Below are 15,257 nucleotides of genomic sequence, written 5' to 3'. Positions count from 1 at the left end.
AAGCACAGGGAAAACAAAAATAAATACAACATATTTTCTTTAAGAGTTCTAGTCTACAGAGAAAGGGTCATGTAGACATAATACTACAGGGATTTAAGCCAAAGTATCATATAAAATGATACAAGAACACAGACAAAAGAAGAAATAATTCTGCCTGGGGAAAAGGGAGAGTTCATAGAGGAAATAACCTTTAAACTGAGCTTTGAAGTAAGAATAGTAGTATTTCAGGGAAGGGAATCCCAAGGGCATGAAAGCACAAAAAGAATACAGCATGTTCAAAGAATAGTGAGGATTTTTATCTGACTCCATCTGTTGATGCCTAGAGGATAATGGCAGCAAATGATGTATGAAAATTAGATGCGGTCCTCAGATAAAAAGCTACATATTAAGGAATTTGACTTTGTAGGTAACGGGAACCTTGCGGATTTTTGGTTTTATACTGTTGTATTTTACAACTGAGACTGTTAAGAAATATAGGGAAACTATATAAATATCAAAGAGTTTTAAATATGCAAAATAGACATCAGTATCTCAACATTTCTCATTTGAGCTTAACTCTCCCTTGCCTCTGCTCCCTCCTCTTTGTGACCGATTTTTCAAAATAATATTTTTATTGTAAAAGAAAGTGGAGATATAGAAAAGCACACAAAACAGATGCACAGCTTAACGAATTACTCAAAGGAGAAAAATCTTAACCACCATCAGGTCAAGAAGTAAAAGTTTGCCAGAACTTCCCCTCCAACATGCAAAACGCCTCTAAATCCTCCATACCAACTGCAATCCCATTCTTCCTTCTATAAGGAATATTATCCTTTTACAGTAATTATTTCCTTACATTTTTCATAGTTTCACTAGTCAAATGTATATCCCTAGATGCTGGTCTTGCTCCTTTATATATTTTTTGATATGTCTTTTAAGTCTCTTTTAATCTAAAACTTATTTATGCTACAAGTTATCTGTTGAAAAATCCAAGAGTTTTCTACACTGTAGAATTTTCCAGTCTCAATTTTACAAATTGCATGCTCAATAGTTCATTACAGCTTGTTCCTCTGTCTTCTGTCTTTCTGAAGATCAGTAGTTGAATTATATTCAGGCTCATCCCTTTGGCATGACTTGAGGTAGTGTTGAGTGCTTCCATGAAGAGGTATATAATGTCTGATAGTCCTTTTTATGATATTAGCAGCCATTGATGCTAAATACCTATATTTATTAATTTATTGGGGGTTGTAACGCAATGATATTTTAATTCTTTTTTTTCACTCATTAGTTGGAATATATTTATACAGAGATATTTTTCCTCATTTACTATGTGGTTACCCAGTGTTACAGTTCATATAGGAAAGCAGGATAAATGCCCGAGTCTTTAACTTCTTTTGTTAGTTTTCCAGACAATGAGTTGGCTCCCCATCATCCTCCAAAAGAGATCAGTTGGGTTTTTTAAAAAAATATCGTTATGAATTTATGGATTTAAATATATGTGATGACTTTTAATCCATTGCAACTATTCTCAGGATTGAAGTAGTCCTATCTTTGGCTAGCGGGAGGCTTTTCAAGTTGGCTCCTAAGACCCTAGTTGTGTTTGATAGTTCCTTACTATAGTATGACAAGCCGTTGTAGTCTCATCTTGTATACTTCCTCCCTTAAACCTACAATTAGAAATTTCTTCAAGAAGCCCTGGCTTCTTTTAATGAGGAATCGTATTTCAAGAACACATTCTGCACAAGAGGGACAGTCATTACTACTGGGTTTGGTCACTGGTTTCTAGACGTTTTCAATGAGACAGAAAGAGATACTTCAGGAATTCATACTGATAGTTCTAATCCAAATTTAGGACTATAAAACTTTTACGTAATCTCTAAGCTATTATATGTGTATCTCCTTTCTTCTTCACTGAGAATATTGGTTCCCAAGGACATAGGCTATGACAGAATTAGAATATCCCATAATCATTTTTTAAGATTACACATACGTTAGTCTTAAAATAACAATACTGATACTACTGCCCACATGAGTACCAAAAACACTAAAAAATTTTTTTGCATATGCTCTCCCCAATTCTCCCTTCCTACTTTTTTAGCCGTTATATATTATACTCTTGTCCTCTTAGCCTTTGTTTAGCCCTAATTCTACTAAGAACTATATATTTAATGTTCAGCACCTGTCCTTATGTTGATGTTTCTCTGGTCATGTGGTTACCTGAAGTTAATTCTCTAGTAGATTCTTCAGAAAGGGTTAATGAGCCCCCGTGTCCTTTTTACTTGAAAGTCAGTTTTGCTGGATACAAAATGCTTGGCTCATATTTTCTTCCCTTGAGAATCTTAAGATAATCTTATTTTCTTTGTGCATTAAGTGTTGCTCTTAAAGTTTGATAATTATCTAATTGAAATGTCTTATAAATCATGGGCTCTTTTCTTCTCCCTAGATATTCAAATATTTTATTTTTCTTTAAAACTCAGTAATTGTACACTACAATATCTTGGTGTTAGTCATTTTGGATAATATTCTTAAGTATACGATGAGTAACTTCAAATCCTTATTTCAGAAAAATTTTCTTGAATTATAGTTTTCAGCATTTCTTCTGGTCCCTTTAGTTTTTTTCTTCTTTGATAACTTGTGCTTTTTTTAGTCCCTTTTAAAAAAGTATTCTATCCCAAAGTCATAAAAAACATTCTAAAAGTTTTAAAGCTTTGACTTTCACTCTTAAGCTCTTAATATACCCAGAATTGAGTTTTGTGTATGGTGTGATGTGTGTACATGTTCTTTTCCTGAAAACATAGGAGAAAAGTTTATGTTGTTTGGGTTATCAAAAAAGTTACACTTCTGAGCAACTGTGTATTTGTATTTCATGGAATTATGAATTAATTTGATTCATATGTGGTGTCTCAGACTTGAGGAATGTAAAAGTGTAGCAGTGACCATGTTGGCTTAAGGCAGCAGAGCAGAGAGAAAGAGCCACGTTAGGAGCTAACTGTATTTCTACACACAGGCAGGCCAAGGAAAGACAAGTGGTTCTTGTGAAACATATGGGCACCTACCAGACAGAGAGATCAGCCAAGAAGTCTCTTAAAAGAGACTACTTCAACCTAAATAGGCATTTCTCCAAAGAAGATATACAGATTGCCAACAAACACACGAAAGAATGCTCAACATCATTAATCATTAGAGAAATGCAAATCAAAACTACAATGAGATATCACCTCACACTGTTCAGAATGGCCATCATCAAAAAATCTACAAACAATAAATGCTGGAGAGGGTGTGGCAAAAAGGGAACCCTCTTGCACTGTCGGTGGGAGTGTAAATTGATACAGCTACTATGGAGAACAGTATGTAGGTTCCTTAAAAAACTAAAAATAGAACTACCATACGACCCAGCAATCCCACTACTGGGCATATACCCTGAGAAAACCATAATTCAAAAAGAGTCATGTACCAAAATATTCATTGCAGCTCTATTTACAATAGCCCAGACATGGAAGCAACCTAAGTGTGCATCAACAGATGAATGGATAAAGAAGATGTGGCACATATATACAGTGGAATATTACTCAGCCATAAAAAGGAACGAAACTGAGTTATTTGTACTGAGGTGGATGGACCTAGAGACTGTCATACAGAGTGAAGTAAGTCAGAAAGGGAAAAAAAATACCATATGTTAACACATATATATGGAATCTAAAAAAAAAAAAAAAGAAAAAAGGAAAATGTTCAGAAGAACCTAGGGGCAAGACGGGAATAAAGATGCAGACCTACTGGAGAATGGACTTGAGGATATGGGGAGGGGGAAGGGTAAGCTGGGACAAAGTGAGAGAGTGGCATGGACATATATACACTACCAAATGTAAAACAGATAGCTAGTGGGAAGCAGCCGCATAGCACAGGGAAATCATCTCGGTGCTTTGTGACCACCTAAAGGGGTGGGATGGGGGTAGGTGGGAGGGAGGGAGATGCAAGAGGGAAGAGATATGGGGACATCTGTATATGTATAACTGATTCACTTTGTTATAAAGCAGAAACTGACACACCATCGTAAAGCAATTATACTCTAATAAAGATGTTAAAAAATAAAAATTAAAAAAAAAAGAGAAGAGTCTACGTTACCTAAGAGATAAACTTAAAGGAGAAAGCCAGTTAAGAGGGTACTGGGATCCCAACAAAAAGAATCTTAGTGGGGTGAAATCAGATGCCCACGACTAAGTATTGCTTGAAGTCCTAAGTATTGCTTGAAGTCCTAAGTGGTCACTCGGGAAAAAGGACAATCTTTATTGTAGTTGGAGATTCCAGGCCAAGGAATCTAAAGAGCCTTCTTTAAATATCAAAGTCCCAAGAATGCCAGTTGCAGATTGTCACAGCAGTGGCCATGTAAACCTGAGTCTTCTTCTCCAGTCCTTTTAATACCGGTCCAGCCCTGGAAAATCAGACACTGCAGTGAGCAGGCTGCATGAGGAAGCAGTAGAGGGAGATAGGAAAACAAAAGGGAATCCAAACACTGCAAGCCTCTCAGCCTGAAACAGTTTCAACAGTGAGGATAAGCTTCAAATAAGGTAAGACTATGGAGTTGTGAGATTATGCATGGTCTGGAGGTTCTGAATAGTTAAGTGACACTTCTTGTGCCCAAAGGTGACCAGAGAATGTTTTTGTTTTTTTAAGAATGATTGGAAAAGCTATGAGGCCCACCCTAGAAATCATTAAAAAGGTGGAGAAGAAATAGTCCATTGAATAGACTTGAAGGTAAGCAGTAAGAAAAAATAAAGCTTTCTATTCAACCTATAAAGTTGTTTCCATTCAGTAAAAGATTACATTTGGTAAATAAAATTAACTTATGTTGACACAGATTGAAAAAGCTTAGGAAGTACATGGTTAGATCACATGTGAATTTAAACTATAGCCCTGTTTACAACTGCAAAGTATGTCAATCAAACCTTCAAACTCCTGAGCAAACTTCACCTGTTCCATGGAGAAGTCATCCTGATCCGACTATAAGGACTTACAGAAATGGTGCGTAGAAAACTCTAGGCACATACTAAGCCCTTAACAAATGATGGCTCTTCTTATCATGCCCTTCTTTGCCATTACAGTTGAGAGAGACCACCTCACATTTGATCATAAGGTATTTCCCATTGGGTGAGTGTCTTTTTTTCTCCAACTAATATCAAAGTTCATCAGAATACCAGTTAGAACTTTGTAACTAGAATTTTTCAATAATAATTGATGACTGATCAATAAGTAGAGACAAGAAGAGTTAGGACATCACAATTGGAACAATAGGAATGCTTTGGGGTAGGCAAGGGAAAGCCAATAAGCAACACTGAAACGGCACCTTTTGTTAGCCACCTTTTCACTTTTTCTAATCTCAAATTTATTATCAATCGAACGTCTCTTTATTTTATGACCTGGAGTCTCCTACCATTAAACATCAGGCCTTTAAAGATTATTTTATTTTGTGGTATCAGACTTTTGCAATAAGACTATCTTCTTTGGGGCTTCCCTGGTGGCGCAGTGGTTGAGAATATGCCTGCTAATGCAGGGGACACGGGTTCGAGCCCTGGACTGGGAAGATCCCACATGCCGCGGGGCAACTAGGCCCGTGAGCCACAACTACTGAGCCTGCACGTCTGGAGCCTGTGCTCCACAACAAGAGAGGCCGCAATAGTGAGAGGCCCGCGCGTCGCGATGAAGAGTGGCCCCCGCTTGCCACAACTAGAGAAAGCCCTCGCACAGAAACGAGGACCCAACACAGCCAAAAAAAAAAAAAAAGACTATCCTCTTTGGAATGGCACTCAAGCTCAATGAGAGCCATATGACTTAACTGAATAATAACATTTCTGCATGTGTAAAGTTGCCTCCAAGAAGTATAAGAATATTCTGCACAAAGCAAGGGAAACAGTTGGTGAAGAAGTAAGACAGAAGCGAAGCGTATTTTCTCTTTGGATTTAAATGTAATTCTACAGGTAGACTTTTGAATTCAACATTTTTGAAAAGGTCTCTTGTTTTTCAATTACTTAATTTAGTCATGTAATCTCTGTATTAAAGATGTTTGAAACTGGATGTTTTATGTTTTTTTCATGCATTTTTCATACCTGTATTTTGTGATCATGTACAATATTATGCAGGAGAAAAAGAATATTTTCTTTTCTAATATATATACACAGAATTCACCGTTGAAACATTGTTAAAAATGGTTATAGAACAAATGTACATGCTCTTTGGATATATTTACCTTCTTAATCTAGTCACTAAGTGCCTACTATAAGCACCATGAAGGTAGGATTTGGGTCTGTTTTAACATTATTTTATAAAAAATTAATTTTCTTCCATTATTCCATAAGTTATGGCCCTCTACCATGCAAACTATTCATTACAAATGAAGCATTAACCTCAAAGACAGATAGTAAACTAAAATGAACTGCTTTCTTGATGAGAGAAGCATCATCCTTTTCTCATCTAATAACTTTTCCAAATTCTGGACAAAATATAAGGAGAAGCAAAAATGAGTTTTCATTATTGTATATAAATCTGAATGACCAGCCAAAATTTTTTTAAAAAGTAATAAAAGAACTGGAAATTTTAGCCCCAAGTCTTCCTTTTAAGGTTGATATTGCTGACTTAAAAGTAGCGTAGGATAGATGATTAAATATTTAATCATGATAATGATTAAATACTGATGATTTAAAAGCAATTTAGGAAGAGTTACATGAAATTATTTTTGAACTATAACAACTTCAAATTAATACACTTATGTAAAAGATAAGTTGCATTTTAAGTTTTATCACAGAAAATCTCAGGCAATCAATTAAGGATATAATCTTTTTTTAGAGATTTAAAATTAAAGCTTCGAGAACTAGATAAACAAGAAAATGCCAATTTATTATTTTGATTTTTAAAATAACTCAATTATATGGTAAAAGGATACGACAAAGGTGTTCTCCAAAGTGTGTGTGTGTGGGGGGGTGGTTCTTAGAACATATGAGTTGTTTTGTACTAATGTCAACTTTACTTTGAACATATAAAACTTATATTCTTTTTCGTATCACAAAAACTGAAGTAAATATGTTCCATCCCTCAAAATGACTATTTGTGTTTTAGGGATAAAGGGAATTTTGCACCCTAATTTATGGTTTCTTATTTCTCTACAATAACCCCATTCAGGGAAATGAAGGGCACATTTGTCTTACTGATCCCATCTAAGCACATTATAAAAGGCAAAATGACTGCAGAAAATCTATACTTAAACTATTGGAATGTAACAGGGCTGAGAAACCCCTTATAGAACACACAGAGGTCAGATCTGACACTCCAGCTTGACCTCATCGGGATCTGGAATAAGAGCATTTAGTGATTTCTAAGACATTAATAGAGCGGGGTTATGGGAAAGCTACTCTATATTTGACATTTCATTTTTTTGTGTGCATGTAAGTGAATTGAATGTTTGACTGTTCCAGAAGAAATACAAATAAGTTTACCCAATTATAGAATAGATACAATTAAAAAATGCAAACCCCAGTGATAAATTAGAGAACTGCAAACTCAAACATGGAAAACAAAATGGTGCAGCAAGATAGAAATGGTGAATAAGATGACTAAACCACACTGCCATTACTTCTTTGCACATGTATTTTTAAAGCAAGGAAATTAAGAAATTTAATCAGTGTGACATAATTTGGATCATTTTATGGTCAGTACTATGAGAATTTTTTTTAATCTGTTCCAAGCTACATTTGTTTATTTTCTTTTCTAATATATATACACAGAATTCACTGTTAAAACGTTGTTAAAAATGGTTATAGAACAAATGTACATGCTCTTTGGATATATTTACCTTCTTAATCTAGTCACTAAGTGCCTACTATAAGCACCATGAAGGTAGGATTTGGGTCTGTTTTAACATTATTTTATAAAAACTTAATTTTCTTCCATTATTCCATAAGTTATGGCCCTCTACCATGCAAACTATTCATTACAAATGAAGCATTAACCCCAAAGATAGATAGTAAACTAAAATGAACTGTTTTCTTGATGAGAGAAGACATCATCCTTTTCTCATCTAATAACTTTTCCAAATTCTGGACAAAATATAAGGAGAAGCAAAAATGAGTTTTCATTATTGTATATAAATCTGAATGACCAGCCAAAAATTTTTTAAAAAGTAATAAAAGAACTGGAAATTTTAGCCCCAAGTCTTCCTTTGAATGTTGATATTGCTGACTTAAAAGCAGTATAGGATAGATGATTAAATATTTAATCATGATAATGATTAAATACTGATGATTTAAAAGCAAGTTAGGAAGAGATACATGAAATTATTTTGAACTACAACAATTTCAAATTAATACACTTATGTAAAAGAGTACTACCTTTATTAGCATCACGGAGATTCTCAGATTAAGGACTTTCATTTCTGCCAATGATGGACTTAAAAAAAAAAAAATCAGACCCACCCTCTAAACTGTGAACTAGAAAAGCTGAGTAAAAATACAAAAAGGATCTTTCTTATGGCATCTTGAGAGGACAAGATCCTGAAAAGAAGGTGCAGAGAAGTCTGTCCATCTTCAACTCTGTTTTTCCCCTTGACTCATTTGCCAATTTGGAAGCTGTTCCAGAGGCTGAGAAGTCACTCAGAAAATGGCAACTAAGAAGCAGGGAAGCCAAGAAGAGCTTTTCAGGAGTCCCATGGCTCTGAGAAAATAAAAATTGGATTTCAGGGGCAACTAGGGAAGAAGAGCCTTTGAAAACACCTCAGGATTTCAGTTGGGACAGAAAAAGGGACACCCTAGGAGTAAGAATGAACCTGAAATAGACTAGACCTAACAGACTGAAAACCATATAGGCTCAGGTGTTCTGCTCTGACCCTAGTTTCCTAACAGAAGGAAAAGTTAAATCCTTTATGGAAGTAAAAAATATCACTCAGAGCTTAATGTTTTTCATAAACAAAGACAGGATTCCATTAAGAATTTCTGGGCATACCAGGAAACAGGAATAAGAAAAAGGCAACAGAAACAAGATCCACAGATGACCTAAATATTGGCGTTATTAGGCACAGACTTCAGAATTTCACTAGAGAACTAGAATCTATAAAGAAGAATCAAACACAAATTCTAAAGCTGAAAAATACAATTCAACAAACTGAAAATTTAATTTAAAATTATATTCATACTAAAATAAAATAAAAAATTATTTACAATAAAAGACATGAAATACTTAAGAATAAATTTATATGCTTGTATGCTGAAAATTACAAAGACAATTAAAGACCAAAATAAATAAAGAGATGAAGAGATATGCCATGATCATAGATTGGAAAATTCAATATTCTTAAGATGTCAATTCTTCCCGAACTGATCAATAGATTCAACAGAATTCCAACCAAAATCCCAGCAGGCTTTTTTAGAAACTGAGAAGCCAATTCTAAAATTTATATTAAAATGCAAAAAACTTAGAATGGCCAAGGCGGTATTGAGAAAAAAACAAGTTGGATAAGTTAGCATATGGATATACATACACTTATCAATGGAACTGAATAGAGATTCAGAAAATCAGCTGATTTTCAACCAAGGTGCAAAAGTAATCCAGTGGAGGAAAGGAGAATCTTTTCAACAAATGCTGCTGGAATAACTGAATTCTTACTTTGAAAAGTAACTGTATCAACTCCTATTGTTATACCATACAGAAAAATTAACCTTCAATGGATCATAAGCCTAAATATAATATACTGTGAATATTAAAAAGATAGTAAGAGGAGTTTATTTACAGCTTTATGCTACGGAACTTTAACATTTGGACAATATGTACAAATTCCTAGAAAAATACAATGTACAAAAACTTTTCTTCAAAAGACATTATTAAGAAAATGAAAGGCCACAAACTGGGAGAAAAATATTCACAACACACATTTTGACAAAAAAACACATATACAGGGGAAGGGGAAATGGAGAGGTATTATTCAAAGGGTACAAAGTTGGCTAGACAAAAATCACTAAGTCTTAGAGATCTACTGTACAGCACAGTCCTTACCGTTAACAATGCTCATTGTATAAAAATTTGCTACGAGGGTAGAGCTTATGTTAAGTGATTTTATTGTAAAATAATAATAAATAATGAAGGCAGGAGGAAACTTTTGGAGGTGATGGATATGTTTATGACATATGTTGTGGTGACAGTTTTGTAGGTGTATACTTAACTCCAAACTCATCAAGTTGTATAGGTAAATATGTACAGCTTTTGTTTGTCAATCATACCTCAATAAAGAAAAATGGTGTGTACCTAGTATGTTAATAACTCCTACATCTCAATTATAAGGAAACAAACTCAATTTTAAAAATGAGCAATATCAAACATTTAGAGAAGAGATAACACCTATCCTTCTCAAACTCTTCCAAAATATAGCAGAGGGAGGAACACTCCCAAATTCATTCTACAAGGCCATCATCACCCTGATACCAAAACCAGACAAGGATGTCACAAAGAAAAAACTACAGGCCAATACCACTGATGAACATAGATGCAAAACTCCTCAACAAAATACTAGCAAACAGAAATCCAACAGCACATCAAAAGGATCATACACCATGATCAAGTGGGGTTTATTCCAGGAATGCAAGGATTCTTCAATATAAGCAAATCAATCAATGTGATACACCATATTAACAAATTGAAGGAGAAAAACCATATGGTCATCTCAATAGATGCAGAGAAAGCTTTCGACAAAATTCAACACCCATTTATGATAAAAACCCTCCAGAAAGTAGGCATAGAGGGAACTTTCCTCAACATAACAAAGGCCATATATGACAAACCCACAGCCACATCGTCCTCAATGGTGAAAAACTGAAAGCATTTCCACTAAGATCAGGAACAAGACAAGGTTGCCCACTCTCACCACTCTTATTCAACATAGTTTTGGAAGTTTTAGCCACAGCAATCAGAGAAGAAAAGGAAATAAAAGGAATCCAAATCAGAAAAGAAGAAGTAAAGCTGTCACTGTTTGCAGATGACATGATGCTATACATAGAGAATCCTAAAGATGCTACCAGAAAACTACTAGAGCTAATCAATGAATTTGGTAAAGTAGCAGGATACAAAATTAATGCACAGAAATCTCTGGCATTCCTACACACTAATGATGAAAAATCTGAAAGTGAACTCAAGAAAACACTCCCATTTACCATTGCAACAAAAAGAATAAAATATCTAGGAGTAAACCTACCTAAGGAGACAAAAGACCTGTATGCAGAAAATTATAAGACACTGGTGAAAGAAATTAAAGATGATACAAATAGATAGAAAGATATACCATGTTCTTGGATTGGAAGAATCAACATTGTGAAAATGACTCTGCTACCCAAAGCAACCTACAGATTCAATGCAATCCCTATCAAACTACCACTGGCATTTTTCACAGAACTAGAACAAAAAATTTCACAATTTGTATGGAAACACAAAAGACCCCGAATAGCCAAAGCACTCTTGAGAAGGAGAAACAGAGATGGAGGAATCAGGCTCCCTGACTTCAGACTATACTACAAAGCTACAGTAATCAAGACAGTATGGTACTGGCACAAAAACAGAAATATAAATCAATGGAACAGGATAGAAAGCTCAGAGATAAACCCATGCACATATGGTCACCTTATCTTTGATAAAGGAGGCAGGAATGTACAGTGCAGAAAGGACAGCCTCTTCAATAAGTGGTGCTGGGAAAATTGGACAGGTACATGTAAAAGTATAAGATTAGATTACTCCCTAACACCATACACAAAAATAAGCTCAAAATGGATTAAAGACCTAAATGTAAGGCCAGAAACTATCAAACTCTTAGAGGAAAACACAGGCAGAACACTCTATGACATAAATCACAGCAAGATCCTTTCTGACCCACCTCCTAGAGTAATGGAAATAAAAACAAAAATAAACAAATGGGACCTAATGAAACTTAAAAGCTTTTGCACAGCAAAGGAAACCATAAATAAGACCAAAAGACAACCCTCAGAATGGGCGAAAATATTTGCAAATGAAGCAACTGACAAAGGATTAGCTCCAAAACATACAAGCAATTCATGCAGCTCAATATCAAAAAAACAAACAACCTAATCCAAAAATGGGCAGAAGACCTAAATAGACATTCCTCTGAAGAACATATACAGATTGTCAACAAACACATGAAAGAATGCTCAACATCATTAATCATTAGAGAAGTGCAAATCAAAACTACAATGAGGTATCATCTCACATCAGTCAAAATGGCCATCATCAAAAAATCTACAAAGAATAAATGCTGGAGAGGGTGTGGAGAAAAGCGAACCCTCTTGCACCATTGGGGGGAATGTAAATTGATACAGCCACTATGGAGAACAGTATGGAGGTTCCTTAAAAAACTACAAATAAAACTACCATATGACCCAGCAATCCCACTACTGGGCATATACCCTGAGAAAACCATAATTCAAAAAGAGTCATGTACCAAAATGTTCACTGCAGCTCTATTTACAATAGCCAGGAGACGGAAACAACCTAAGTGTCCATAATCGGATGAATGGATAAAGAAGATGTGGCACATATATACAATGGAATATTACTCAGCCATAAAAAGAAATGAAATTGAGCTATTTGTAATGAGGTGGATGGACCTAGAGTCTGTCATACAGAGTGAAGTAAGTCAGAAAGAGAAAGACAAATACCGTATGCTAACACATATATATGGAATTTGAGAAGAAAAATGTCATGAAGAACCTAGGGGTAAGACAGGAATAAAGACACAGACCTACTAGAGAATGGACTTGAGGATATGGGGAGGGGGAAGGGTAAGCTGGGACAAAGTGAGAGAGTGGCATGGACATATATACACTGCCAAACGTAAAATAGCTAGCTAGTGGGAAGCAGCCGCATAGCACAGGGAGATCAACTTGGTGCTTTGTGACCACCTAGAGGGGTGGGATAGGGAGGGTGGGAGGGAGGGAGACGCAAGAGGGAAGAGATATGGGAAACTATGTATATGTATAACTGATTCACTTTGTTATAAAGCAGAAACTAACACACCATTGTAAAGCAACTATACTCCAATAAAGATGTAAAAAAAAAATGGGCAAAAGTTTTGAACATACTTCACAAAAATGAAATATCACTATATACCCAACTCAAATGGCTCAAACTAAAGACAGACAATACCAACTGTTGCCATCTGACAGAAAGACCAATCACCTTTTAAACTAGAGGAAAGCCAATTAAAGACGCAGATGCAAGTAGACTAGATGGTGAGAAGATGAGAGAATTCTTGGCTAAGCTCACAATTTTTTCCAATAAAAGCTCACAATTCTTTTTCCAATAAAGGATGAGGCAAAGTCATTGGTTGAGGAGGAAACTGGTGATTCCAAGAGGGAACACAAATAATGCAATAACTGGTTTAAAGAGACCAAAATGACTACAGAAAAGAGTAGGATGACTGGACTGTGTGAGAGACCATTTGGGTGACAGCACGTTAGTCCACCCAGTTGTTAAGCTGCTGGGTGTAAGCACAGAAAAGATAAATGCATGAGTTCATTTATGATCCGGGTTTTGCCAGGCAAGTAGTAGAACTCAGGGACAAAGAGTTGAGGGGATTTGCAGGGAAGTGACTTTAATATCACTATTTGTGAATATATACAAATAGAAATAATTAAGTAAATAAATAATTCTTCACACTGTGATGCACTATCCTAGTGTAAGTTACTAGCATAATGGTGACAAAAGCACTCCCTCCATTTAAGGTTGGTCGTATGAGGTACAGGGAAGACAGGAATGTATAGAAAGTTAAAATAAGCAGCTAAATGCAATATATCCAAAACTGAACCATCGAATGATGAACTTATTCCTTATTCTACACATTCAGTTTGATGTCTAAAATCTATACTTCCTCACCATCTTCCTAATCAGGCTTTCTGCATCTGTTACAGCTTTAGCTCTGACCTTTTCTTTCACGTGTTTCCTAATATCTTCCATCACTTCCCACGCCCCCATCTTGTCTCCTGCTCACACTATTTGTGATGTCTTCAATGATCCTTCGATATTGCCCAATTTTTAAAAAAATTTTTTTTGGTTTTTCACATAAACATAATACAATGGCACTCCTCAACCAGCAGTAGCTTTCTTTGTAACACCTACTACCAAAACCATCAAAAAGTGTTATCCAAAAACCATAAAATGCCCTTATTTGGCTATGCCAGACAATCTAACTTCCTTGTATACCCCAGTCCCCCTCTGTTTCTCTCAGTATAACTGCTCAAAAATCTCTATTCCTCTCGCTCTGGCTTGCAAAAGTCCTTACTTTTTATGTAGGCCGCAGACTGGACAAAACTCTGAAATACAAAGATAAAAGTCTCTACCAAGGCTGAAAAAATTTCTTGGGAGAATTGAGTACCTTGCAGCTGACACTTTTAGAATTAGTCTAAAATTAAAACTGGGTGGGTACAGTTTCACACAGATTTTATTTTTCCAACCTACTTGGTTTCCATGCTGCATCTAAAAACAAAACACAGCCAGTGCACTCTCACGAGTTTACTACGGTCCGCCTATTAAAAGTGGTTTGCGTCTATCTTGTAAAAATGGAAAAGGGGCAGAATTTACCTTTCAAACGCTTCGCACAAGCGGCCTTCCTTTAGTTAAAATTTGAGAAAGACCAAGATCACACCATAAAACACAGAACATAAAATGTTTCTGACAAAACCCGAAAAATAAAGCTAATTAACTCCTTAAATTCTTAAGAGAAGCGCTGCTAAAAAGCCAAAAGACAAGTTTCTTTACATAATTAAAAAGCGTCTTTAGGTTCCACACGAGCACTGTATTTGCCTGCCTTCCCTTTTCCTAGTGACACCCCTCCCGCCTCAGGACCGATGCTTAAAGACACAGTGGATGGATCGAGCCGGTTCAGGAAGAGATTTAGAGGGGAAGACTGGGTCCATCCCAGCACGGGAACCGCGCCCAGCAAGCATCTGGATCGCTTAGTACTCAAGAGGGAAAATACAGCTCGAGTTTTTACCTCATATACCATTAATTTTCCACAAAGATTTCCAGAAACCTGATTCACAGCCAGAAAGCCAAACACTGTGGGCGGGAAGCGGGGGGGGGGGGGGGGGGGAAACAACCTACTACGGCACCACTACCGCCTTGCAGGGCCAGCAAACGTGCAGAGACAGACGTACGCGCCAGCGGCGCCTACGTCCTCACAATGCGCAAGCGCACGGCGAGGCCCCGCCCCTCCGCGCCTCCGGCGAGGCGCGCGCACCAGA

This window comes from Orcinus orca, chromosome 18, assembly GCF_937001465.1.
Source record: "Orcinus orca chromosome 18, mOrcOrc1.1, whole genome shotgun sequence".
In the NCBI taxonomy this organism is placed as follows: Eukaryota; Metazoa; Chordata; class Mammalia; order Artiodactyla; family Delphinidae; genus Orcinus; species Orcinus orca.
Note: the sequence above shows the minus strand (reverse complement) of the source record.